Source organism: Crotalus tigris, unplaced genomic scaffold (assembly GCF_016545835.1).
Source record: "Crotalus tigris isolate CLP2741 ecotype Arizona unplaced genomic scaffold, ASM1654583v1 scf7180000020339.70434, whole genome shotgun sequence".
Taxonomy (NCBI): Eukaryota; Metazoa; Chordata; class Lepidosauria; order Squamata; family Viperidae; genus Crotalus; species Crotalus tigris.
The window spans coordinates 42,946-70,434 of record NW_024097973.1 but is presented as its reverse complement, the minus strand read 5'-3'; the positions used below and the strand labels follow the sequence as shown (position 1 = coordinate 70,434).

Below are 27,489 nucleotides of genomic sequence, written 5' to 3'. Positions count from 1 at the left end.
TCCCTCCCTCCTTCCCTCTCTCTCCCCCTCCCTCCTTTCCTCCCAGTTTCTCTCTTCCCCTCCCTCCCTCCCTCTCCCTCCCTCCCTCCCTCTCTCTCTCTCTCTCCACAAATGTTTTAGAGTTTGATAGGTAGCAATTTTATTTAGATAAAGAAAGATAAAGCGATAGCAGGCGGCAATCTCAGGTCATTGGCCATATCTTGAAGATATCCATGGTCGTAGATGGAGATGGCATTATTTTCCACCTCTCCTATACAAATGAGAAAAATAATAAGTTGATCAAAGTGAGTTTAAAGTAAATTCTTTCCTTTGCAAAGCTTTGTGAATGCAAACAATATCAGGCAGAGAATCTCATTATGTACTCTGTAGTATCTCTATTGGAGGAGAGTTTTCTTACCGTATACAGCACTTCTGTTGCGGCCCACAGTCCACCTGCCCAAGGTTAAAATATCTCGGAGGACATCCTTTGGGAAAGCAGCGTGCTCCTCGACGAAGACACCGTCGTTGGGCATTCCCTATGAAAAGGAAAAGAGGAGACAGGTAAACGATGAGTAAATATTCCTTAATATTTAAATATATTTTCCCTTCCAAGACACTACCTCCTTCTACAGAACTGCAGGATTCCTTTATCAATTTATATTCTTATTCATTTATAACATAAAAATATCAAAATAAAAAGCAAATAGTAAGGAACAACAATAGGGAAAGAGGAAATGTGGAAAGGGGGGGAAGAAACAAAAGGCGTTGACTTCCGATTCCCTGTTGCAATAAAATAAGGCATGAAAATCAAATCTCAACTTTTTGCATTTCTGTATTAGTATGAACTAGCCATTTCTCTATCAACAAATCAGTCTAATCAGTAAACCCCAAAATCATAGTATCATTTTTTCCACCTCAAGCACAAAGGCCAGAAGCAGTTTCCAAGCAGAAACAATAGTACTTATATTCCTTTCTTTTATCAAAACTGTCAGTTTAGCCAAATTCACTCAGTCAGTTTTCAGGCCCAAGGTGGGACTAGAACTCAGTACCCAGAGTTGTCGTGTTTTGCTCTAATCACTAGACCAAACTGTTTCTCCATTGTGCCTCCTTATTCAAACAAGATATATTTGGCTGAGAATTTGGTAAACCAATATTAAAGTGAAGTGTACTCAAAAAAAAAATAAGCTACAATAACAAAACCCCCAATAAAGTTATTTCAGGAATTGTGAATCAAAAGAAAAATCAATGGCATATTTATCTTTATCAAGTTCCAGGTTGTGCTGATATTAAGTCATCAGACAAAGTCATTCTTATTCTAAGGTGTATTTAAATGGTATCAAAATGGTATTTAACTTGACAAAAAATAATCTTAAGAATTTTTTTTCTGCTTCTTTCCAAGATCTTAGTGAAAAGCTTAAATCTGATTTTATACTATTTCTGCCCAAGCAACTACATTAGCTGGAAGACATCAGTGGCAAAGTAATCACTACAATAAATAAATAAACCAAAAGGGAAGAATGAGACTGTGTGAAATTATAGAATTATAGCACAAATTATAGCAAATTGTAGCACAAATTATAGCAAATTATAGCACAAAGTCCAGAAGCAGTATCCAAGTACAAACAAAAGTACTTATATTCTTTTCTTTTATCAAAGCTGTCAGTTTAGCCATCTCTGCTAACTCCATCAGCTTTTGTAACCGTTCATCCAAGATGGGAATGGAACATCCTTCCAAGAATTGCAGGATTCCTAGGACTACAGCAAGTTTTCTCTGACCACACAGATCCATCTCTGCTGATCTCCTGCAGCAGCTCAAATAAATCAGCCATTAACCCAGGTTTGAAGTCTGACTCAAAGATGAAATAGCTGGTAAGCCTACATCTATTAATGTAGGAGGGAAGAAATAATTCTATTTCATATGAAGGATAGACCTTACTGTGATATATTTCTCTCCAGTATTGCCATGGATCCTTGCTGAGTTACAGTGGCCAGTTGCATTGTGTGTTTTGGATGAAGACCTTGAGTGAGCTGAGAATTTGGTAAACCAATGTTAAAGTGAAGCAAATCAACAAAAATAAGCTATAATAACAAAAACCCCAATAAAGTTCTTTCAAGAATTGTGAATCAAAAGAAAAATCAATGGCATATTTTTCAAATATTTGGAGGCTCATGTTCTCAATAGTCTATACTGTTCAAAGCTATTTCTGTAAAGTAAAACAAAAAGATGTTGAAGATTATCCTGCTTTCAGTGAAGATCGTATTTGTTTAAAAAGGAGTGAGTTACCAATCCTTTGTAAATTATCAGTAATTTTGTTTCTTACCTGGTTCAGACAGGAATGCAAGGAAAAGAAATGTGAACAGCAGATAAAGGATCTTCATGCTGAGACTGGTTCTGGACCAAATCTTACTCCTGGGGCAGAGGTTGCTCTCTATTTATGGAGTTATAATGATTGCATCATATCACCTCAGTGAACTGTTGCAAAATAGTTCTTACATAAGGCAACGGTGCATCTTCCTTGTATTGAAACACTCCTGTTTGTTAGCTGTTACAAAAGCCCTGAGAAGAGCAGCAGACTTAGTTGAACATCTAACCTGCTATGGCTATAAAAGATGGGAGGCTCAGGACTTGCAAGAAAATTCCTTACTGAATTGCTGCCCAAACTCTACAGTCCATGATGATAATGCTCGGCCATGTTCACCAATGGCTGGACTTTGGGAAAAGCCCTTAGAACTAAGTGGTGGAAATCTGGGGTTGGCACTGCTATCATGGGCGACACATTTTTATGGGTGGGTTTTGGGAAAACAGCTGCTCTGCTTCCTGGTGGGTCTTTGTGGCACTCAGATGAAGCACAGACTGATTTGGCTTTCGTTGAAGTATTCCTCCCTCATCCAGGTGATTTCTATTTCTCTGAAGACAGAGAATATATGCAGAGTTCGAGATATCCCTTCAGTCTTAGTTAAGGGTTAATAATAATAATAATGATAAAGTTGGAAGGGACCTTGGAGGTCATCTAGTCCAACCCCCTGCTCAGGTAGGGAACCCTATACCATTTCGGACAAATGGCTGTCCAGTCACTTCTTAAAAACTTCCAATGTTGGAGCGTATTCACCACTTCTGGAGGCAGGTTGTTCCACTGGTTAATTGTTCTCACTGTCAGAAAGTTTCTCCTTAGTTCCAGGTTGCTTCTCTCCTTGATGAGTTTCCATCCATTTCTTCTTGTCCTGCAGCCCCTGAGGTACTGGAACGCTGCTATCACATCCCCCCTCATCCTTCTCTTCATTAAACTAGACATACCCAATTGCAGCAACCGTTCCTTATATGTTTTAGCCTCCAGTCCCCTAAGCATCTTTGTTGCTCTTCTCTGCACTCTTTCTAGAGTCTCAACATCTTTTTTACATTGTGGTGACCAAAACTGGAGGCAGAAGTCCAAGTGTGGCCTTACCACTCCTTATTAGGAGTCCTGTGGGACACAGAAGATCAACTGAAATTGAGAAGGAGAACTGGGTTCCAAAAGCTGTGAGTGTTGGTTACATTGAATGTTTCCTGCTGCTTCAGTTACAAAGGATCTCATGGGGGCCATATTTTTTTATTACTTATCTCTAAATTTCAGTGGTGAGAATATGGCTTTACACTTAGGCAAGAAAAAATGAATGCACAGGTATAGAATAGGTGATATGTGGCTCAATAGGAGTAACTGTGAGATTTTGGCTCCAGAGGTTTTGGGTGCTCCATCACTGGAGGTTTTTAAGAATAATTTGGAAAGCCATTTGTCTGGAATGGTAGGGCTTTCCTGCTTCAGCATGGGATTGGACTAGCAGGTCCCTGCCAAGTCGGTTATTCTGTAAGTTCTGTTGGTTCTCAGGTGTCGCATCCAGTTGCCATGGATGCTGTAGAGATTTAGAGAGGATTTCAAAGTGAAGCACAACCTTTTTCCCATGCCCTGAATAACACAGTAACTTAAAATCTGTTTTCACAAAACAAAACACTCAGACTTAGTTACATATAAAATCATCCTAGTTTCACAAACTAAATATGACTTTTCAACATTTGCCTATTTTTCACCATCTTTTTCTCTTTTGTCTTTTTTTCTTCTCCCAATCTGTGATACAATTGCTCTGAGAAAGGATCCTTACACTGAAGGATGAGAAGAATAGAAAAAAAACCCACTGAAAGATTTAACAATTTCTGTGTTAGATGCAGAAATATAATACAGAAAATGTTAAGTAATCAAGATGCAAAGAATTGTTGCAGTGAAAAAGCATCCTTGGAGGGTCTCTCAGGGAGTCAATATTGAGCCTGGTTGTTGGTGAGCAATGGGTTGAAAGTTCCCAGCAATGAGTGGAAAAGGTGGTTGTTGAGCCACATCTACTAAGCCTTGCCTTGAGGGCTGGAGCCAATTTCTGTGGACTCCCATCAAATAGCCTTGATACAGGACCTGATAGAAGATGAACATGCAAAATTAGAAATCAATTAACCACAGGTGGACTAAAGAGTAGGAGACCAGTGAGACTGAAAATGGCAAAATTGGCAGCCCTAAGAAGAAAGGAAATTCATATTTAATAATGTGGTTCTTTGCCCAAGAACCACAGAAAGCAGTTAATGAGGAAATTGTGGGAGCTGCATCAATAAAAGTGCCTTGAAACCTTGAAATAATGTCAAACTCCTGCTATTCCCCAAGAAACGGACAATTACTTTGTGTAATGAGTGGGTGCAGCAACGGTAATGAGGAAAGCACAGATGCAAACTGACTTGGTGTTTAGTAATCAAGTTAAGTAAGGTAGAGAATAATAAAATAAGTGGAGACTAGGACTTAAATTTAGGTTTAAAAATAATTGAGGAACACTCCATGGTCCCTTCCATCCCATTTTTGTTCATTTGCTTGAGAGTGTGTTTGGAGCTCAATGGAGCCATGAGAAGTAGGATTGATATGTACCAAAACTGAAGAAAAAGGTGATGCCAATATGACATTTGGGTTGCATGTGCTGTTAAGAGGACTTGGATCCTATTCTCATAATAATTATCTGATTTTAGATGAGTCAAAGTCAAAAGTGATGGTCTTTGGGAAATGACAGCATTGCCCTATAGGGCTAATCGATGAGGAGGCAACAGAGCAAGTTCACACCTTTCCTCACCTGGGGGAATTTTCTCTGGGACTGGATCTGGGCTCCCTCAACATCAAAGGAGCTCACTCAGAAGGCACAAGTGAATGCACTGTTCATTTTTTTTATTAAAAAAAAATCATAGGTATGCAACTTCCTTAGACTGAATTATTAAATACAAAATATCACCGTTCTATTATGCACTTATATTGAGCTGAACTTTGGGATTTAATTTATATCACTATTAGAAGAAATCAGATCACATATCTGAGAAGTATCTTGAGGGTGGATGAAAGGACTTCAACTGCTGCCCTCAGAGCAGAATTGGGAATTTATACAATTTATAAAATTGGGGTATATAAATATTTTTATTAAAATTAATGGTATGGAAAATAATAATAGTAATAATAGGGATGATGATGATGATGATATTGGAAGGGACCTTGGAGGTCATCTAGTCCAACCCCCTGCTCAGGCAGGAAACCCTATACCATTTCAGACAAATGGCTGTCCAATCTCTTCTTAAACACTTCCAGTGTTGGAGCATTCACAGCTTCTGGAGGCAGGTTGTTCCACTGGTTCATTAGTTAGTTAGTTTCCATCCGTTGCTTCTCATCCTGCCTTCAGGTCCTTAGGAGAATAGCTTGACTCCCTCTTCTTTGGAGCAGCCCCTGAGATATTTAAACACTGTTATCATGTCACCCCTCGTCCTTCTCTTCGTTAAACTAATAAGAGTGCCCAAATGCTATTAGAACAAACAAATTTCATTTAAAACATTCTTCATTTTATATTGGGAACTGTCATCTGCCTGTCTTTTTTGCCACTCGAGAAAAACCTAAAAAATGCTGCACAAAGAATCCAAGATGGTTAAAATAGAGAAAAGTAGGGCGTCTTCAGTAAGGCTGGCACACTGAAAGGCATCAGCTGCTACAAATGTACCTTCCAAGTATTGAGTTGAATCTTCCAAACTCCTTACAATGAATTAACCACAGCTGCTCTAAAGAGTAGGAGACCAGTGAGACTGAAAATGGCAAAATTGGCAGCCCTAAAAAGAAAGGAAATTCATATTTAATAATGTGGTTCTTTGCCCAAGAACCACAGAAAGCAGTTAATGAGGAAATCAGTGAGTGGGTGCAGCAACGGTAATGAGGAAAGCACAGATGCCAACTGACTTGGTGTTTAGTAATCAAGTTAAATGAGGTAAAGAATAAAAAAAATAAGTGGGGACTATGACTTAAATTTAGGTTTGAAAATAATTGAGGAACACTGTTTGAAAAGAAGCTGCCTAAATTTCTGTGTGAAGAAGTTGATACTATTTAGCAGTTGTTAGAAGGACATTTGAATTGACCAGGGCTTTTATTTATTCATACTTATGGCATTTTGTTGTCTGGGACGAAGAGTTAGGCTTGAGAGAAGGAACATTTTAGTTTCAGTTATCTCAGTGAACTTGCCACATGGAAAGTGAAGCAAAGCTTCATGAGGACTTTTCACGTATCCTGCTTCCACCCTGTAATCCCTCAGAGGTATTTTTAAATCAACGAAGCTAACCTCTTCTGAAATACTGAAAGGAATTTGTGGTGCTTCTCTCTCAGAAGAAGGCAGTTTGATAAGTCTCACGCTTCTCCTCTAAATCTCTCACAAAGCTGTTTGAATTTGATCCCTGATTATTCACACTGTAATGCAGAGAATATGAGGAGAACACCATAACGTGTTCAAACGTGGCCCAGAGGAAGCTGCATTTGTTTGGTTTTTTAAAATGGGTTTTATGAAAAACTATGGGACAGCAAGTTGATTACCCAAAACTTTTAAAAAAGGACATAAAATGAAATCCAATCCAATCCTAGCCCAGCCCAGCCCAGCCCGCAACCCTTAGCATTCTTTCAGATTAAAAATCCTGTGTCTTCTGAAGGTGAAATGATGGCATGTCAACTTGTTTAGCTTTAATCCTGACTGACTAGAGATGCTACGTAGAGTTGACTTTGATTAGTACTTGGATGGTGGACTGGACCTTGAGGTACACACAGGTACACTTGGCCCCTGCAAAGTATTGCTGTATATAATGAAAAACTGTTTGGATGTGTCCTTCTATAAAAAACTTTTTTTCCATTGTTTAAATGGTACATCTATTGTCAATATCAGTATTGTCTCAAATAAAATAATAAAAATCCATGCAAAACCAACCTAGCCGACAACTTTGTCATCCAAAAGATTGGCTTACTGAAGTACTGAAGCATCACTTTGGTGGAAAAAAAATCAGAAATAAAAAGGAACAATTTAGAGAGAAATATTACTTAGATTTGGTCATTGGCTTGTAAGAGTGCACTTCATCTGAAAATCCCTTGAATGCAATTGTTTATCTTCATTGTTAGCTGCCTTAGGACACACTGCGAGGCTACAGATCAAACTAATAATAAATATGAGTGTGTATTTCCCTGTCAGATTGTGTCACCTAATTGTATTCTCTCAACAGAAAGGACCTTGTGTTGGATACCGTGTGTTGAATATCCCTTTCACACATAAGGCTCACACTCATGACCCATGTGGTGCATCACGTGATCCATGACTCACCCTTTTTGAGGGACACGTTCTCATGACCTCACCTCCATCTCACCTCACTATAGTTTTAGAAACTAGTCAGTCGATTTTAGTTTTAGTTCACCAGCATGGCAGCCATATAAACCGAACATATTTATATACAAATAAAGTTCATCTTTAGGGTTGACAGCCCTTATTTGTAAAGAATTTTCCTTTTTATCTTAACTGCGAGATAATTTTGGACCATGTTCAAAGGGAAGCAGCTTTGCAAAGTTTTATGCACTCGAGAAGAAACCTTTCCAGATTCTGCTGGTCAGAAGATCTTTTCTTGATCATGGTTTTATTCTATTTCAATAAATCTAATGGAATAAAAAATGAATCTTTTATGATAAACGTCACTCCAAAATTAGTATGTTTGGATATCTTATTTTAAAATCCAGCATGTATGAAGACTGGAGGAATGCATGCTAATTCCACTATGAGGAGGAACCCACCGGTTGTCAGTTAATGCTTAAATCTTTTCTCAATTTCATCCCTCAGACTTTGTTAAGTAGAAAGGTATTTTTTTTGTAATCTGATATGTCAGAAGAAAAAGAGAGGGACTGAATGAGGCATCTGCCTGCAATTGTCTCTCCTGCAACCATTTGGAAGTGGTCAGAGATTTTATATTTGTCTACGTGAAGCCCAGAGATGACTTGGCTGATGTTCATGTCTACCTCCATCTTACATGGATGGTGAGTCCTAACATATTTTCTGTGGCATTTCTTCTTTTTCTGCTCAGTCTCTGCCTCAGTCTAAATGTGTGGAAAAATGCCATCCTGGATTTGTCAAGCAGGCTCGAGAAGGAGAGCCAGTTTGCTGCTACGACTGCATTCCTTGTCCAGAGGGGACCATCTCCACTCAGGAAGGTGGGTGACACCACAGGGAAACTTTGATCAATATGCAAGTTAAAGACACATGTAAGTTTGATTGTTTAGTTCTCAATTTTAATGGTGTCCAATTTCTTCCCTAAATGGGATATATAAGAAAAATATCTTGAAGGATAAGGTAAGAAAAAGGATATTGTGCATTGCATGGAAAATCTCTCTTTCATTTCCCAGTTTGGATGTTTCTGTCCATATTTATCTTTCTTAGAAATATGTGTATTCTTTGTAACTTGAGGAATAATTTTTGATCAATGGGTTTTGTTTACCTAAACCCAGTGCTTTTTTCCCCAAAAAAAGAGGTGCCAGAACTCATACACATCATACAACCCGCCTTGCCTACCCTACAAGATTCCATCCAAAAATGGTGCCAGAACTCCATTCTGGGCGCTCTATGAGAAAAAAAGCCCTGCCTAAACCGACTTTACATTACAAACTGATAGATGCATCGATCAATCATTCATTTAATCAGTTAATCTTTAGTAAGATCATTTATCCTTATAAGCTGAGATATCTAATTGGGAGGAACAATAGAGGGAGAGATGTTGGGTTAAAGGAACAATGAAACCCAAAGACAGGAGTCAGCATAAAGTCATCAAGTAGATATTTCCTTTCCACCTTTTCTTATCTTTCCAAATTTCTTTCTTGTTAAATACTGTAGTAAGATATAACACTCCCCCCCCCAAATGCAATATAGTTGTGCTCCTGAAAGGAAAAAAATTCTAACATGCAGTGTTGGGATTAAAATGAACAGAAAGAAGGAGGAAACAGAGAACTAATAAAAGACCAATCTACTAAATATCCTTTGATACCAATGTTGAATTCATTCTCTTTAAAATTTTGCCAAATTGAGAGAATATGGAAACATATTGCTTCACCTTCTCATTTTTACAGGGTAAAAATAGAAATAACACACTCAGTTCCTGTTGTTGAATTTATTTATGAATTAATCTTCGTTAAGATGTTTTTTCAAATTTATTTATCAGGTTTATATGGCTATGTCACACAAAGTGACTCTTGGTGGGATACAATTAAACCAATCATAAAAATTAAAACATTGAGGTATAAATGCTAAGAGAGCAAGAGAGGAATACATCAAGATGCTACCTACCATGAAACCAGCACACGGGGCCCTGTTACCAGGAGATCCCCAGGACCATTGAAAGTATCACATTTGAAGGAATTTCTAGAAGGCCTAATAGTTAGGAGACGCTCTCAATTTCAGGATAGTCAATGGTGTTTTTGTGAAGGGGACTGTACAACCTGTCCTGAAATAGTCAGTGTTGCAACCCTTCTCAAGTGGTTCTTCATGGATCCAACCATGTTAGACAAATTTATCCTCTGTCCAGTATTTTTGGAGCAGTGTATTGAGAGCATGGTTGGTGGGTCACTCATCAGTAACTGAGTTTAAACCTTTTTGGGATAAACATATGTCCATCATCTGAATTTTTTTTGAAAAAAATGAATTGAAATATTAAATAAGTAAGAAAACAAAAAACTCAAAGGGCAGAATCGATGCAGCACTAGGTCTTTTTCTGCCATCAGTTTTCTGTTTCTATCTTTTTATCCCATACTCATAGGGTTGCTCTTGAAAACCACTTGGAATTTATAAAATGGTCCAGAATGCAAAGGCATGCAGTGTTGAGTTTCCGTGTGTTCTTCTATAGGACACCCCTGCTGTGCAGGCTCCACAGAATCCCAGTTTCTTTCCAGGTGCAATTAAATTCATCTTTCAAACCCTCCATGAGACAGAACCAGGGCATCTGCAGGGTTTTCTCTGCTTGAGGATATCTGCTTGTCCCACCAGAGCAGATATAATTGGCATGCAAACAATCCATTCCCTAAAAGATTCCCACTTTATGGATCATCAGAAGCCTGCCTTTTCTGCTGCAGTTCCTGCCCTATTGGACTTACTCCCCCTTGAAAATGAATAAGTCCCCCATCCTCTTAAACATCTGGAGACTTGCTACTTCTCCCAACCATTTGGGATAGGGTAAGGTCAGTGCAGGATAAGAATCTGGTGGATTACCTCAGAGAAGGGAGTTTGCAGCATCAGATAGTTCTTCTTTCGATTTTATATTGTTGTTTGTTGTTCTTCTTTTTTTATAGTAATAGTAATAGTAGTAAAGTTGGAAGGGACCTTGGAGGTCATCTAGTCCAACCCCCTGCTCAGGCAGGAAACCCTACACCATTTCGGACAAATGGCTGTCCAGTCTCTTCTTAAAATCTTCCAGTGTTGGAGCATTTACTGCTTCTGGAGGCAGGTTGTTCCACTGATTAATTGTTCTCACTGTCAGGAAGTTTCTCCTTAGTTCTAGGTTGCTTCTCTCCTTGATTAGTTTCCACCCGTTGCTTCTTGTCCTGCCTTCAGGTGCTTTGGAAAATAGCTTAATTCCCTCTTCTTTATGGCAGCCCCTGAGATATTGGAACACTGCTATCATGTCCCCCCTCATCCTTCTCTTCGTTAAACTAGACATGCCCAATTCTAGCAACCGTTCCTTATGTGTTTTAGCCTCCAGTCCCCTAATCCTCTTTGTTGCTCTTCTCTGTACTCTTTCTAGAGTCTCAACATCTTTTTTACATCGTGGTGACCCAAACTGGATGTAGTATTCCAAGTGTGGCCTTACCACGGCCTTGTAAAGTGGTATTAACACTTCACGTGATCTTGATTCTATCCCTCTGTTCATGCAGCCTAGCGCTGTGTTGGCCTTTTTGGCAGCTGCAGCACACTGCTGGCTCATATTTAAGTGATTGACCACTAGGCCTCGGAGGTCCCTCTCACAATTACTGCTATTGAGCAAGGTACCCCCGATACTATACCTGTACATTTGGTTTTTCTTGCCTAAATGTAGAACCTTACTTTTTTCACCACTGAATTTCATTCTGTTAGATCAGTCGTTCTCAACCTGTGGGTCGGGACCCCATTTGGGGTCGAATGACCATTTCCCGGGGGTCACCAAACCATGCTGTCCACCATTTTTTTCCCTTTTCCCTAGCTGTCCTACTCCCTCTTATTGGTGGCCACACCCACTTGGGGGTCACCACAACATGGGGAACTGTATTATGGGGTCACGGCATTAGAAAGGTTGAGAATCCCTGTGTTAGATAGTGCCCAGTGTTCAAGTCTGTCCAGATCCTCCTGTATCCTAAGCCTGTCTTCTGGAGTGTTGGCTATTCCTGCCAGCTTGATCCCAATAGACTGTTTCTCTAAAGTGCAATCCAAGATATTGATCTCCCTCTTTCTTAAATAATTGTCATTCAAAATAAGAGATGTACTACATCTTCTACTTCTGGAACTCCACAAATACAAGTATATTCATTGTATACTTGTAGATTTAACTCAATACTTGGAAGGTACATTTGTAGCAGCTGATGCCTTTCAGTGTGCCAGCCTTACTGAAGACGCCCTACTTTTCTCTGTTTTGACCATCTTGGATTCTTTGTGCAGCATTTTTTAGGTTTTTCTCGAGTGGCAAAAAAGACAGGCAGATGACAGTTCCCAATATAAAATCAAGAATGTTTTAAATGAAACTTGTTTGTTCTAATAGCATTTGGGCACTCTTATTAGTTTAACGAAGAGAAGGACGAGGGGTGACATGATAACAGTGTTCCAATATCTCAGGGGCTGCCCCAAAGAAGAGGGAGTCAAGCTCTTCTCCAAAGGACCTGAAGGCAGGATGAGAAGCAACGGATGGAAACTAACTAACTAATTAACCAGTGGAACAACCTTCCTCCAGAAGCTGTGAATGCTCCAACACTGGAAGTGTTTAAGAAGAGATTGGACAGCCATTTGTCTGAAATGGTATAGGGTTTCCTGCCTGAGCAGTGGGTTGGACTAGATGACCTCCAAGGTCCCTTCCAATATCATCATCATCATCACTATTATTACTATTGTTATTATTTTCCATACCATTAATTTTAATAAAAATATTTATATACCCCAATTTTCTAAATTGTATAAATTCCCAATTCTGCTCTGAGGGCAGCAGTTGAAGTCCTTTCATCCACCCTCAAGATACTTCTCAGATATGTGATCTGATTTCTTCTAATAGTGATATAAATTAAAGCCCAAAGTTCAGCTCAATATAAGTGCATAATAGAACGGTGATATTTTGTATTTAATAATTCAGTCTAAGGAAGCTGCATACCTATGAGTTTTTTTTTTAAAAAAAAATGAACAGTGCATTCACTTGTGCCTTCTAAGTGAGCTCCTTTGATGTTGAGGGAGCCCAGATCCAGTCCCAGAGAAAATTCCCCCAGGTAAGGAAAGGTGTGAACTTGCTCTGTTGCCTCCTCATCGATTAGCCCTATAGGGCAATGCTGTCATTTTCCAAGAACCATCACTTTTGACTCTGACTCCTCTAAAATCAGATAATTATTATGAGACTAGGATCCAGGTCCTCTGAACAGCACATGCAACCCAAATGTCATATTGGCATCACCTTTTTCTTCAGTTTTGGTACATATCAATCCTACTTCTCATGGCTCCATTGAGCCCCAAACACACTCTCAAGCAAATGAACAAAAATGGGATGGAAGGGACCATGGAGTGTTCTTCAATTATTTTTAAACCTAAATTTAAGTCATAGTCTCCACTTATTTTATTATTCTCTACCTTACTTAACTTGATTACTAAACACCAAGTCAGTTTGCATCTGTGCTTTCCACATTACCGTTGCTGCACCCACTCATTACACAAAGTAATTGTCCGTTTCTTGGGGAATAGCAAGAGTTTGACATTATTTCAAGGTTTCAAGGCACTTTTATTGATGCAGCTTCCACAATTTCCTCATTAACTGCTTTCTGTGGCTCTTGGGCAAAGAACCACATTATTAAATATGAATTTCCTTTCTTTTTAGGGCTGCCAATTTTGCCATTTTCAGTCTCACTGGTCTCCTACTCTTTAGTGCACCTGTGGTTAATTGATTTCTAATTTTGCATGTTCATCTTCTATCAGGTCCTGTATCAAGGCTACTTGATGGGAGTCCACAGAAATTGGCTCCAGCCCTCAAGGCAAAGCTTAGGAGATGTGGCTCAACAACCACCTTTTCCACTCATTGCCGGGAACTTTCAATGCATTGCTCACCAACAACCAGGCTCAATATTGACTCCCTGAGAGACCCTCCAAGGATGCTTTTTCACTGCCACAATTCTTTGCATCTTGATTACTTAACATTTTCTGTATTATATTTCTGCATCTAACACAGAAATTGTTAAATCTTTCAGTGGGTTTTTTTCTTCTATTCTTCTCATCCTTCACTGTAAGGATCCTTTCTCAGAGGAATTGTATCACAGATTGGGAGAAGAAAAAAAGACAAAAGAGAAAAAGTTGGTGAAAAATAGGCAAATGTTGAAAAGTCATATTTAGTTTGTGAAACTAGGATGATTTTATATGTAACTAAGTCTGAGTGTTTTGTTTTGTGAAAACAGATTTTAAGTTACTGTGTTATTCAGGGCATGGGAAAATGCTTGTGCTTCAATCTGAAACCATCTCTAAATCTCTACAGCAACCATGGCAACTGGATGCGACACCTGAGAACCAACAGAACTTACAGAATAACCGAGTTGGCAGGGTCCTGCTAGTCCAATCCCATGCTGAAGCTGGAAAGCCCTACACCATTCCAGACAAATGGCTTTCCAAATTATTCTTGAAAACTTCCAGTGATGGAGCACCCAAAATCTCTGGAGCCAAACTCTCACAGTTACTGCTATTAAGCCACGTATCACCTATTCTATACCTGTGCATTCCTTTTTTCTTGCCTAAGTGTAAAGCCATATTGTTCTCACCACTGAAATGTAGAGATAAGTAATGAAAAAATATGCCCCCCCCATGAGATCCTTTGTAACTGAAGCAGCAGGAAACATTCAATGTAACCAACACTCACAGCTTTTGGAACCCAGTTCTCCTTCTCAATTTCAGTTAGTCTTCTGTGGTAAGGCCACACTTGGACTTCTGCCTCCAGTTTTGGTCACCACAATGTAAAAAAGATGTTGAGACACTAGAAAGAGTGCAGAGAAGAGCAACAAAGATGATTAGGGGACTGGAGGCTAAAACATATAAGGAACGGTTGCTGCAATTGGGGATGTCTAGTTTAACGAAGAGAAGGATGAGGGGGGACGTGATAGCAGTGTTCCAGTATCTCAGGGGCTGTCCCAAAGAAGAGGGAGTCAAGCTATTCTCCAAAGCGCCTGGAGGCAGGACAAGAAGCAACGGATGGAAACTAATCAAGGAGAGAAGCAACCTAGAACTAAGGAGAAACTTCCTGACAGTGAGAACAATTAACCAGGGGAACAAGCTGCCTCCAGAAGCGATGAATGCTCCAACACTGGAAGTTTTTAAGAAGAGACTGGACAGCCATTTGTCCGAAATGGTATAGGGTTTCCTGCCTGAGCAGGGGGTTGGACTACATGACCTCCAAGGTCCCTTCCAACTTTATCATTATTATTATTAACCCTCAATTAACACTGCAGGGATATTTCCAACTCTGCATATATTCTCTGTCTTGAGAGAAATAGAAATCACCTGGATGAGGGAGGAATACTTCAACGAAAGCCAAATCAGTCTGTGCTTCATCTGAGTGCCACAAAGACCCACCAGGAAGCAGAGCAGCTGTTTTCCCAAAACCCACCCATAAAAATGTGTCGCCCATGATAGCAGTGCCAACCCCAGATTTCCACCACTTAGTTCTAAGGGCTCTTCCCAAAGTCCAGCCATTGGTGAACATGGCCGAGCATTATCATCGTGGACTGTAGAGTTTGGACAGCAATTCAGTAAGGAATTTTCTTTGACCCATTCGGACACTGCAAGTCCTGAGCCTCCCATCTTTTATAGCCATAGCAGGTTAGATGTTCAACTAAGTCTGCTGCTCTTCTCAGGGCTTTTGTAACAGCTAACAAACAGGAGAGTTTCAATACAAGGAAGATGCACCGTTGCCTTAGGTAAGAACTATTTTGCAACAGTGCACTGAGGTGATATGATGCAATCATTATAACTCCATAAATAGAGAGCCATGTCTGCCCCAGGAGTAAGATTTGGTGCAGAACCAGTCTCAGCATGAAGATCCTTTATCTGCTGTTCGCATTTCTTTTCCTTGCATTCCTGTCTGAACCAGGTAAGAAACAAAATTACTGATAATTTACAAAGGATTGGTAACTCACTCCTTTTTAAACAAATACGATCATCACTGAAAGCAGGATAATCTTCAACATCTTTTTGTTTTACTTTTCAGAAATAGCTTTGAACAGTATAGACAATTGACAACATGAGCCTCCAAAGATTTGAAAAATATGCCATTGATTTTTCTTTTGATTCACAATTCTTGAAAGAACTTTATTGGGGGTTTTGTTGTTATAGCTTATTTTTGTTGATTTGCTTCACTTTAACATTGGTTTACCAAATTCTCAGCTCACTCAAGGTCTTCATCCAAAACACACAATGCAACTGGCCACTGTAACTCAGCAAGGATCCATGGCAATACTGGAGAGAAATATATCACAGCAAGGTCTATCCTTCATATGAAATAGATGTAGGCTTACCAGCTAATTCATCTTTGAGTCAGACTTCAAACCTGGGTTAATGGCTGATTTATTTGAGCTGCTGCAGGAGATCAGCAGAGATGGATCTGTGTGGTCAGAGAAAAGTTGCTGTGGTCCTAGGAATCCTGCAATTCTTGGAAGGATGCTTCCATTCCCATCTTGCATGAACGGTTACAAAAGCTGATGGAGTTAGCAGAGATGGCTAAACTGACAGTTTTGATAAAAGAAAAGAATATAAGTACTTTTGTTTGTACTTGGATACTGCTTCTGGACTTTGTGTTATAATTTGCTATAACTTGTGCTATAATTTGCCATAATTTGTGCTATAATTCTATAATTTCACACAGTCTCATTCTTCCCTTTTGGTTTATTTATTTATTGTAGTGATTACTTTGCCACTGATGTCTTCCAGCTAATGTAGTTGCTTGGGCAGAAATAGTATAAAATCAGATTTAAGCTTTTCACTAAGATCTTGGAAAGAAGCAGAAAAAAAATTCTTAAGATTATTTTTTCTCAAGTTCAATACCATTTTGAATACCATTTAAATACAACTTAGAATAAGAATGATTTTGTCTGATGACTTAATATCAGCACAGCCTGGATCTTGATAAGGATAAATATGCCATTAATTTTTCTTTTGATTCACAATTCCTGAAATAACTTTATTGGGGGTTTTGTTATTGTACTTTATTTTTTTTTGATACGCTTCACTTTAGTATTGGTTTACCAAATTCTCAGCCAAATATGTTTTGTTTGAATAAGGAGGCACAATGGAGAAAGAGTTTGGTCTAGTGATTAGAGCAAAACACGACAACTCTGGGTACTGAGTTCCAGTCCCACCTTGGGCCTGAAAGCTGACTGAGTGAATTTGGCTAAACTGACAGTTTTGATAAAAGAAAAGAATAAAAGCATTATTGTTTCTGCTTGGAAACTGCTTCTGGACTTTGTGCTTGAGGTGGAAAAAAATGATACTATGATTTTGGGGTTTACTGATTAGACTGATTTGTTGATAGAGAAATGGCTAGTTCATACTAATACAGAAATGCAAAAAGTTGAGATTCGATTTTCATGCCTTATTTTACTGCAACAGGGAATCGGAAGTCAACACCTTTTGTTTCTCCCCCCCTTTCCACATTTCCCCTTTTCCTCTTTCCCTATAGTTGTTCCTTACTATTTGCTTTTTATTTTGATATTTTTATGTTGTAAATGAATAAAAATATAAATTGATAAAGGAATCCTGCAGTTCTGTAGAAGAAGGTAGTGTCTTGGAAGGGAAAATATATTCAAATATTAAGGAATCTTTACTCATCGTTTACCTGTCTCCTCTTTTTCTTTTCATAGGGAATGCCCAACGACAGTGTCATCGGGTAGGCGGATTCTGCCGTGTCGCCCAATGTCCTCCTACAACTTCTGAAATTGGTCAGCTGGGCTGTGAGCCACTACTGAAGTGCTGTAGAAGGTAAGACAACTCTCCTCCAATAGAGATACTACAGATCAGTACATAATGTGATTCTCTGCCTGATATTGTTTGCATTCGCAAAGCTTTGCAAAGCAAAGAATTTACTTTAAACTCACTTTGATCAACTTATTATTTTTTTCTCATTTGTATAGGGAAAGGGGAAAATAATGCCATCTCCATCTACGACCATGGATATCTTCAAGACATGGCCAAGGACCTGAGATTGCCACCTGCTATCGCTTTATCTTTCTTTATATAAATAAAATTGCTACCCATCAAACTCTAAAACATTTGTGGAGAGAGAGGGGGGAGGGAGAGAGAGGGAGGGAGGGAGAGAGAGGGAGGGAGGGAGAGAGGGAGAGAGGGGAGGGAGAGAGAGCGGGGGGAGGGAGAGAGAGAGAGAGGGAGGGAGAGAGGGAGGGAGGGGGAGGGAGGGAGAGAGAGAGGGAGGGAGAGAGGGAGGGGAGAGAGAGAGGGGGAGGGAGGGAAGGAGGGGGAGAGAGGAGGGGAGGGGAGGGAGAGGGAAGAAGCGAGGGAGGGGGAGAGAGAGGGAGGGAAGGAGGGAGGGAGGGGGAGAGGGAGGGAGGGAGGGAGGGGGGTGTTGCCTGCTCTTCAACCACATATTATGCTATAATTTCACACACTCTCATTCTTCTCTTTTGGTTTATTTATTTATTGCTTTGGGATTACTTTGCCACTGATGTCTTCCAGCTAATGTAGTTTCTTCGGCAGAAATAGTATAAAATCAGATTGAAGCTATTCACTAAGATCTTGGAAAGGAGCAGAAGAAAAATTCTTAAGGTTATTTTTTCTCAAGTGAAATAGCCTTGGATACAACTTAGAATAAGAATGGCTTAATATCAGCACAGCCTGGATCTTGATAAAGGAAATGAAGATGTAGCAATAGGAAATCTGCAAGAGAGAGAGAGAGGATCCTTTCCTGGCCCAATCTTTTTGTTAAATAGACAGACCAACAGATGTTATGAAATTGATTAGATACCATCTAAACAAATAAATAGACTACACAATAAAACCACATTATCAGAGGTGAGTCACATAGGACCTGATGCAGACAAACAAACACAGCCAACATGTGAGGGATACTATTGTGGACACTATTACACCTATGCTAATAAAGGGGTGTGATCTAACAATGTACACAGGTGAAAACATAATTTGCACAACCAGTATCCATACAAGCCTGAACCTATTCAATTCCTCCCCCCTCTCAACTTTCATTCACACACTTTCTACTTCTCTTTCATTACAATGTCTACATTTATAAGGGGATGTAAATATTTAACCTGTGGCATAAATATCCTATAAAATGTTAAAATCTCAACTATGAATCAGACTTCTCTGAAAATAATTATTAAAATACAAATAGTAAGTACCAGAGTAGGTCTAGGGCCAATAGTTAACATATATCCATTCTTTATTAGCCTTTTAATGCAGCATTTTTTACAACACAGGCAGGGTACATGTAACACAGAAATCAGCCAGAAGCATCATGGCAGTTCTAAAGCAAGGGATCTTCACAGCTTGACACTTTATTGTTAAACAACATGTCAGTTTGTCCCCATTTCCCTCTTTGCACATACAGTACTCATTACACAAGATAATTGACCGTTTCTGGGGTAACACCAGGAGCTCAACATTATTTCTAGACTTCAGTGCACTTTCAGAAATACAGCTAGCCTCTGCCTGCTCCCTGCGGTTCTTGAGCAAAGAACTTGTTGTTGTTGTTAATTGCGAAGTCGTGTCCGACCCATCGCGACCCCATGGACAACGTTCCTCCAGGTCTTCCTGTCCTCTGCCATCTTCTGGAGTCCATTTAAATTCACCCCTACTGCTTCAGTGACTCCATCCAACCATCTCATTCTCTGTCGTCCCCTTCTTCTATTGCCCTCAATCTTTCCCAGCATTAGGCCCTTCTCCAGGGAGTCCTTCCTTCTCATTAGGTGGCCAAAGTACTTGAGTTTCAACTTCAGGATCTGGCCTTCTAAAGAGCAGTCAGGATTGATTTCTTCTAGGACTGATCGGTTTGAACGCCTTGCAGTCCAAGGGACTCGCAGGAGTCTTCTCCAGCACCATAGTTCAAAGGCCTCAATTCTTTTGCGCTCAGCCTTTCTTATGGTCCAACTTTCAAAGCCATACATTGCAACTGGGAAAACCATGGCCTGGACTATACGCACTTTTGTTGGCAGGGTGATGTCTCTGCTTTTTAGAATGCTGTCTAGATTTGCCATGGCTTTCCTCCCCAGGAGCAAGCGTCTTTTAATTTCTTGGCTGCAGTCCCCATCTGAGGTGAGCAAAGAACTACCTTACTAATAATTGACTTTCTTTTCAGATTGGCTAGTTTTGCCATTTGTAGCCTCACTGACCCTCTAATACTCACTGCCTGTGAGGGCAAGGTGGGCAGGGGGGAGTCCTCAGAAAGGGGCTCCCCCCTCAAGGCAAAGAGCCCTTTCTAACTCCAGTTCTGTCACTGGCAGGAGAAGAAAGGAGGTTTGGGTCTAGTAAACCCTGCAATGTTCTCCTCTCTTCTCCAGCCCTTCTTGTTCAGCTGAGTCAAAGAGTCCAACGGAAGAGTGAGAAATTCCTACACCTGCTGGCTCTTCCTGATGATGCAAGGAACTAAGCCTGTTGCTCCTGTACATCAACACATACTTCCCCGAGTTCCCCCAGGTGGCAGCCCATAATTATGTTCCCGGAAAATATGGGGTAGCCGTATTTAGTTTGCATCTAAGGTGATGTTGACTGCATAACGATCTCATAATAGTGTGAAGACAGGCATTGTGTTGTAAGGTTTTCAGACTGTTCCTCCACCGACCTAGTCTTTATGTGCCCCAGATGAGGAATGGGAGGGAGACAAAATCAGCCCTTGGAGATCGATGCCAGGGGAATCCTGCAGATCCAGTCTGGATGGCCTCCGGAGGGGGCAAGGCTCAGTGGGAGAGCTATCTAGGGGCATCTAGGGGTGCTGGGGAGAAGGGAGGGGTCTTCCACTCAGAGTTGCCCCCTTGATCTTTCCTCTCTCCCGCAGAGCTGCTCTCCCTCCCCCTGTTGGAGACCCTCTGCCCAACTCAAAAGCCCCCCTGCAGCCCCCCCAAGAGCATCTCAAAGGGAGGGTCTCCAGCTCCCCTCACGATAGGGATTGTTTTGGGGAGCCATAGGGGAGCCATTCAGAGCCCCCCCAAATGCTCCTCTCTCGCTTCCCCCCTCCCTCCAGGTCCCGATAGAGCAACGGGGGATTATGGGGTGGGGGTTTCTTGGCCTCCTCCCCAAATTCAGAGCCTCCCCCGGAAGGGACCGAAGCTCAACTCCGGCCTGACTTTGAAAGCCTCAAATTTGAGATTTGGGGAGAAAACTTGAAGTCTTTGAAGAAGCAAAAATACTTTGGCCAAAATGCAGCTTTTTCCTTGTGTGGATTCAGGTCTGAAAATGCCTCAGTTTCCCTCTTTCTCTTTCGCTTTCCCTCCCCTTCCTCTTTCCATGCAGCCGCTCCGACCCGGCCATTTTGGAGGGGGGGGGCGATAGAGGGGCCCGGCTGCGACTCCCCACCTCTGCTGCAATCGGGAAAGAGGGGGTCCCTCTCCGCCCTCCGGGGGGGGAAGTGGGGAGGGAAGGGGGAGGAGACCACGCAGAGATCGAGGCTGTCGCTGGCTCCCGTCACTCTTACCGTCTGAAGAGCTAGCAGCTTTCTTCCCCCTCCCCCCCCACGAGTCTCGGGGGTGATTCCCAGCCCCCTCCTCCCCCAAACCTCCTCCTCCCCCCGCCCACCCCCCTCCTTACCGGGGGTCTCCTTCCCCCCTTCGCTTCCGGGGATCCGGGCCAGCGCTCCCACCAGCAGCAGCAGCAGCAGCAGCATCAGGGGGAGCCCGGGGGAGCCCATGGACGCCGCCCCACAAGCGCCCCAGAGAGAGAAGAGACGGAGACGCGGAGGCTCCCAGCCCCAGAGGCGGAATTGGGGGGAGGGGGCGTTTTCCTCGAACTTCGGAATTGGGAGGGCCCAGAAGCAGGAGGACCAATCGGAATTCTCCCTTCCGCAGCGTCATCGGTCTCCGGGCAGAGTCTCCCTTGACTTCACCCGATGGAGGAGAGAGTTGGGCGCAGAGGGAGAAGCGGAGAAGCGGAGAAGGGGGGGGATTTTATGGGGGGGGGAATCAGCCCTGGGACCCCCTCCCCAGAATCGACCCTCTTGAGGTTGGCTCCGTTCCTCTGGGTGGGAGTGGGAGGGGATATTTTGCCCAAAGAAGAAGAAGGAAAAAAATCCATATCCATGGACGGGATCTATAAGAAGATCCGCGCAGGTTTTCTCCCTTGTGAAAGATCTCAGTGCTATTTTAAGAAGGATGGAGGGAGGGAGGGAGGGATGGACAGCATAGTAAACCAAAGAATAAATTTATAATTTATAAAATAACCCGGACAGTTGATAGAAATTCTGTGGACTTCAGTAATTCTATGCCCTTAACCATTAAAGTCTAAAAACTCCCCCCCCCAAACTATCCCAAAAACCACACATTCTTTTTTTTTATGTTTCACTACATCCATGGAAGACATTTTTTCTAGGACATTCGGGTTGTGGTCAGTTCCGCAAAGGCGGGTCAGGCAGATCCTCCATTCCCAATTCTGTTCAAAAGAGCTTTGGGGGTCCAGAGGGGGCCTGAATCCTTCCAAAGCAATGGGGGGGGGACTGGAAGGGTCAGACTCCCCCCTGGCTCAGCACCAGCCTCGGCAGGCCAGAGCCGGGTCCACCCCCCCCCCGCAGCTGAAGGAGGCTGCACCACAGTTGTGTACATCCATCCAGTCGCACAAAGTGGGTCCCAGATCCAGGCAGCGTCTGGGGGGGGGGCTCCATCGCTCGCCTGATCAAAGCAGAACTCCTGGACTCTTTTCCTGTTTCCCCAGGAAGATTTTGATTTTCTCTGAGTTCCTCCTGCCCCCCCAGCCCTCCACACACACACACCCCCACAGACACACACAAACACACAAAGGAACTTTGTTTGTTTCCACAACCCCCAACAGCTGGAGAAGTGCTGGAGTTTCGCTTCCCCCCCCCCCCGGCCTGAAGCGCTGGGCTCCCCCGAAGCGGAACCGAGGAACTGGCCCTGATCCAGCAGGCAACAAGCCCGGATTCTTCCCCGGGGCAGCTCCGGGACTCTCCCGCTTCTCCCCGTGGCTGAGTCTCCCCCTCGGTCCTCCGACCTCCCCGCTTGAAGCGGTTGAGGGGCCCCTCCCGACCCCCGAGGAGACCCCGGACAGCCCAGGGAAGAAACCGAGGGAGGGCTGGAGAAACGTCCCCAAAGGACCCAAAGGCTCCAATTCTCGATTCTCCTCCTTCACACGTTACGGGGAGACTCGGCTCTCGGGGGGGGGGGAGGTTGAAGGGGCTCTGATGCCGGGAAAGGTGGAAGGAAAGAGAGGGAAAGGAGGAGAAGCAGGGAGGGGGAGGGGCTCAGCTGCAGTGGGGGGAGGGGGATGCTGAGGGAGGACCTGGAGGAGTGGGGGGAGGGGCTCCCCAGAGAAAGTCCATCCATGGGGGGGTTAAACGTTGACACCAATTTGATGGCACAAACGATCTTTAGCCTATCCGGTTAAAGGAGATCTCCCGTCTTTTCCCCACCAATTAAAGCGCTGGGGATGGAGATGACTTCACAGCAGTTCATTTCATGGCTGTTCAAAGTTACAAGGGCACTCAACAACCAGACTCTTCGCCTAATATTTCTTCTTTTTAATTTTTTTATTGTTTTTAATGTTTTTTTAAATAATTTCATGTATATACCTGTGTTTAGCTTTGTGTATCCAACCCAGTCACTTGTTGTGAGATGGGTGGTTATATAAATTTGATAGCTAGATAATATAGAGGGGGCGGTAGAGAGATAGAGATGATAGATAGATGATAGAAGAGATAGATATAGATAGATAGATAGATAGATAGATAGAGAGAGAGAGAGAGAGAGAGATAGATAGATGAGAGAGATAGATAGATGATAGATAGATGATAGATAGATGATACATATATAGATAGATAAATAGATGATAAATAGATGATAGAGAGAGAGAGATGGATAGATGAGAGAGATAAGACAGAGAAAGAGAGATAAATAGATATATAGACAGACAGACAGACAAGATAGAGAGAGAGATGTAGATAGACATAAAGAGATGAGAGAGATGAGGGGGTGGCAGGGAGAGAAAGAGGGAAAGAGGGAGAGAAGGAAAGAGAGGGGGATAGAGAGATAGAGATGAGAGAGATGAGAGAGAGATGAGAGAAAGAGGATAGACAGACAGACAGAGATAGATATATAGACGGACAGACAGATAAGATAGAGAGGGAGAGATGTAGATAGACACAAAGAGATGAGAGAGATGAGAGGGAGAGAGTGGGAGGGAGGGAAAGAAAGAGGGAAAGAGGGGGAGAGAGAGAGAGAGAGAGAGAGAGAGAGAGAGAGAGAGAGAGAGAGAGAGAGAGAGAGAGAGAGATTCTGGGATTTCCAGACCGCTTCATCCCAGGACTAGCCTGGACTGGCCTTGTAGAGTTGCTGAGATCAGCCCTGCTGAGGGAGGGATTTTCACCTGCTGACGGGGAGTCTTTCCTCTCCAGATCATCCGAAAAGCCCTTGTGGAAGAGAGAAAATAGCGTATCTGAGACAAGACTCAAATGAAGGAGCTGCTGCTTCTTTACCCGTCATATAAAGTGTTTGATTTCATCTTCCAAAATACGTTCTCCTTGGGGCACACTGATCAAAATGGGTGAAATAATCTAATTAGTTAATTCCCATTTTAAAAAGCATGCTTTCAAACCGGTGCAAACAATGGCAAGAACGCTGGATTTTTTAAAAAAACAATGTAAAACAGAGTTAGGGGGGGTCTTATGGGAAACAGAAGGAGACCATTTTTCCTAGGCAGCAAAAGGAGGGAAAGAAAGGGAGCAAATGGATCAGTCTCTAAGGAAGGATTTGGCCCGAAGGCTTTGAATTAAAGCGGTTGGGAGTCTCCTGGCCTTTCTCCACCTTTGATTTCAGTGCCCAGGGGAGGCGCCCCAAATGGGAAACATCCAGAATCTGCTCTGCAAAAATGTAACAGAATAACAGAATAATAGAGCTGGAAGGGACCTTGGAGGTCCTCTAGTCCAGCCCCCTGCCCGTACAGGAGATCCTATACCACTTCAGACAAATGGCTGTCCAGTCTCTTCTTCAAAGCCTCCAGTGATAAAGCCATCACAACTTCCAGAGGCAAGCAGTTCCACTGATTAATTGTTCTCACTGTTAGGAAATTATTCCTTAAATCCAGATCTTCCATCCACTGCTTCTCGTCCTGCCTTCAGGGGCTTTGGGGAATGGCTTGACTCCCTCTTCTTTGGGGCAGCCCCTCAAATATTGGAAGACTGCTATCCTGTCCCCCCTCGTCCTTCTCTTCGTTAAACTAGACTTACCCAATTCCAGCAACCGTTCTTCGTATGTTTTAGCCTCCAGTCCCCTGATCATCTTTGTTGCTCTTCTCTGCTCTCTTTCCAGAGTCTCAACTTGTTTTTTTACATCGTGGCGACCAAAACTGGTTGCGATATTCCAAGTGTGGCCTTATCAAGACATTGTAAAGTAGTATTAACACTTCAGGTGATCTTGATTCTGTCCCTCTGTTGAGGCAGCCTAGGACTCTTAGGGAGATTGGAGTCCAGTGGGGCTGACCCCCTAGTTCCCTTCTCTACTTTATGGGGGACAAAGTTGTCTGCTAGCTTCATCAGGAGCCTGCTGGATCTCCCACTAGGCGCAAAAAACTGTCTCCCAGTTGATGTCAGGGTGGTCAAAGTCCCCCATTGCTATTTTGCTCTGCTTTCTCCATGCCTTAGCTAACTGATTAAGAAAAAGGTCATCTATTTCCTCTGTTGGGTTGGGGGGCTTTATAGTACACACCAATGGTGATGTCGTTCTGTTTCCCCTTTTTTTTAACCCAAATGCTTTCGAGGAGATTTTTGTCTTTGTTCTGTAGCATTTCTGTAGTTATTTCTTATATATAGTGCAACTCCACCTTTTATTAAGTCTGTTTCTTTTCAACACTTTAAATGTTAAGATACTAAATTTAGTAGATGGAACAGTAAAGTGGACAATGGGCCGGGACACAGAGTTGTAGTTGATTGTTTGGAGAGTGCTGGCTCCTGTGTGAGGTTATCTATGCAACGATTGGTTGCTGTGAGTGTAAAGGGGGCGTTTCCCCCCTTTCCCCCCCTTTTCTTCTGTGTTCTCCGTCTGCTGATTGGTTTATCTCATGATGTTCCTGTGTTCCTGATTATCTTGTCTGCTGTGAATATAGATGCTAAATAGATTTATATAACACCACAGGTTTGTGTCATTTGGACAGCTGCTGTGCAATATAGATGTTATAGTTATGGAGGTAAAACTACAAGTTTGTGTCAGTGTCTCCCACTTCATTTGAACAGCTTCTGCGCAATTCCTCGACATTAAATCTCTTAAGTTGTGCCTTCCAGTCATGGGTTTCATCCCACTGAGTTTCGGTGATTGTAACGTCATACCTGCCTTTGGGTTTCAAGTTCTCCCTGGTTTATTCCTCGTACTTTGAGCATTGGTGTAGAAGCATCAGAGTCCCTTTTGACTGACCCTGTGTTTGGTTTCCACATCCCCTCTTTTTGTGTCCGAGTTCTCCTTTTTCCTTTCCATTTGGTTGATTGCCCAGAGATTCGTGCTTGGAATTAGCTTCTAAAAAATCCATCTCCCTCCTCCTTTGGTTTCAGTTTAAGACCCTTCAGATAGGACAAGCCAGTTGGCTTCTGAAGATGACATTCTCAGTTCTTATGAAGTGTAGCTCATCCCCTGCCAGAAGCCCCTCATGTGGGTATTGTAGACCATAGTCCAAGAATAAAAAGTTCTCTCGACAGAACCATCCTCTAAGCCAGGAGTTGACTTCAAAGGCTGTGCGTATCCTCATTGGATGCTGATCTTTATTGGGAGTACAGAAGGGGACACCACCTGTGCTCCCATCTCTTTGGCTTTGATCCCTACCTGCTCATAATCTCTTGATATTGTTTCCAGGGACTTTGTGTATCATTCATCCCCACATGAAAGAGGAGAAAGGAATAATAAAATAATCTGTGGATTATTTTTAGTAAGCCTCTCACTCACATCTTCCTGGGAAACAGCTAACCGCTAGTTTGACTGTCCATTCTGCAAAGTGCTGGTTCAGTTCCTCTGAGCAATAAATCCTCAATCACCAACACATGACTTTGTTTATCTTAAGGAAGTCTGGTCTCATTATTTTTTCTGCAATTGATACATTTGGTGTTGCCCCCTTTCCAGGTACCCACAGGTCCTCTTCCAAGCGAGGGGGTGTTATTGACAGAAGCCCAAGTCTTCTCTGTGTTTGAGACAGTTCCTCCACCGACCTATTCTTTATGTGCCCCAGATGAGGAGTGGGAGGGGAAAAATCAGCCCTTGGAAATCGATGCCAGGGGAATCCTGCAGAACCAGTCTGGATGACTTCTGCAGGGGGCAAGGCTCAGTGGAAGAGCTATCTAGGGGCATCTAGGGGTGCTGGGGAGAAGGGAGGGGCCTTCCACTCAGAGTTGCCCCCTTGATCTTTCCTCTCTCCCGCAGAGATGCTCTCCCTCCCCCCCCCATGGCAAATGTCTCCTACACCAGGAATGGCTTCGGCTGGACTTTCTGCTCTGGCCCCAAGAGGCCCTGGGGAAGACACCCTTCCCAACACCCCCTGCCCAGGAGCCCTCAGACCAGGGAGATGGACATCAGGGCGACCTTCCCAGAGATCAAGGCCATTGGCCACAGGACCACTCAGGGCCTTTTCTGAGGGGGGGGGGTCTCATATGAGTTCCAGTTGGGGGCCAAACATGAGACTCTCACGGGACTCTCTCTGTTGGGGACCATCGGGTCAGGACGGGGTCCTCCACCCAGGACATGAAGCAGGAGGACCCTCAAACTGTGC

General features: G+C 42.6%; 1 long non-coding RNA gene across 1 annotated transcript; it reads left to right on the top strand.

The window, feature by feature from the left end:
• The first annotated feature begins 484 nt into the window (after positions 1 to 484).
• On the top strand, positions 485 to 17,812 carry LOC120318631. The gene is made up of 3 exons (XR_005559549.1): positions 485 to 540; positions 17,415 to 17,532; positions 17,685 to 17,812. It is a non-coding gene; the product is annotated as an uncharacterized LOC120318631 (long non-coding RNA).
• Positions 17,813 to 27,489: the final 9,677 nt, after the last annotated feature.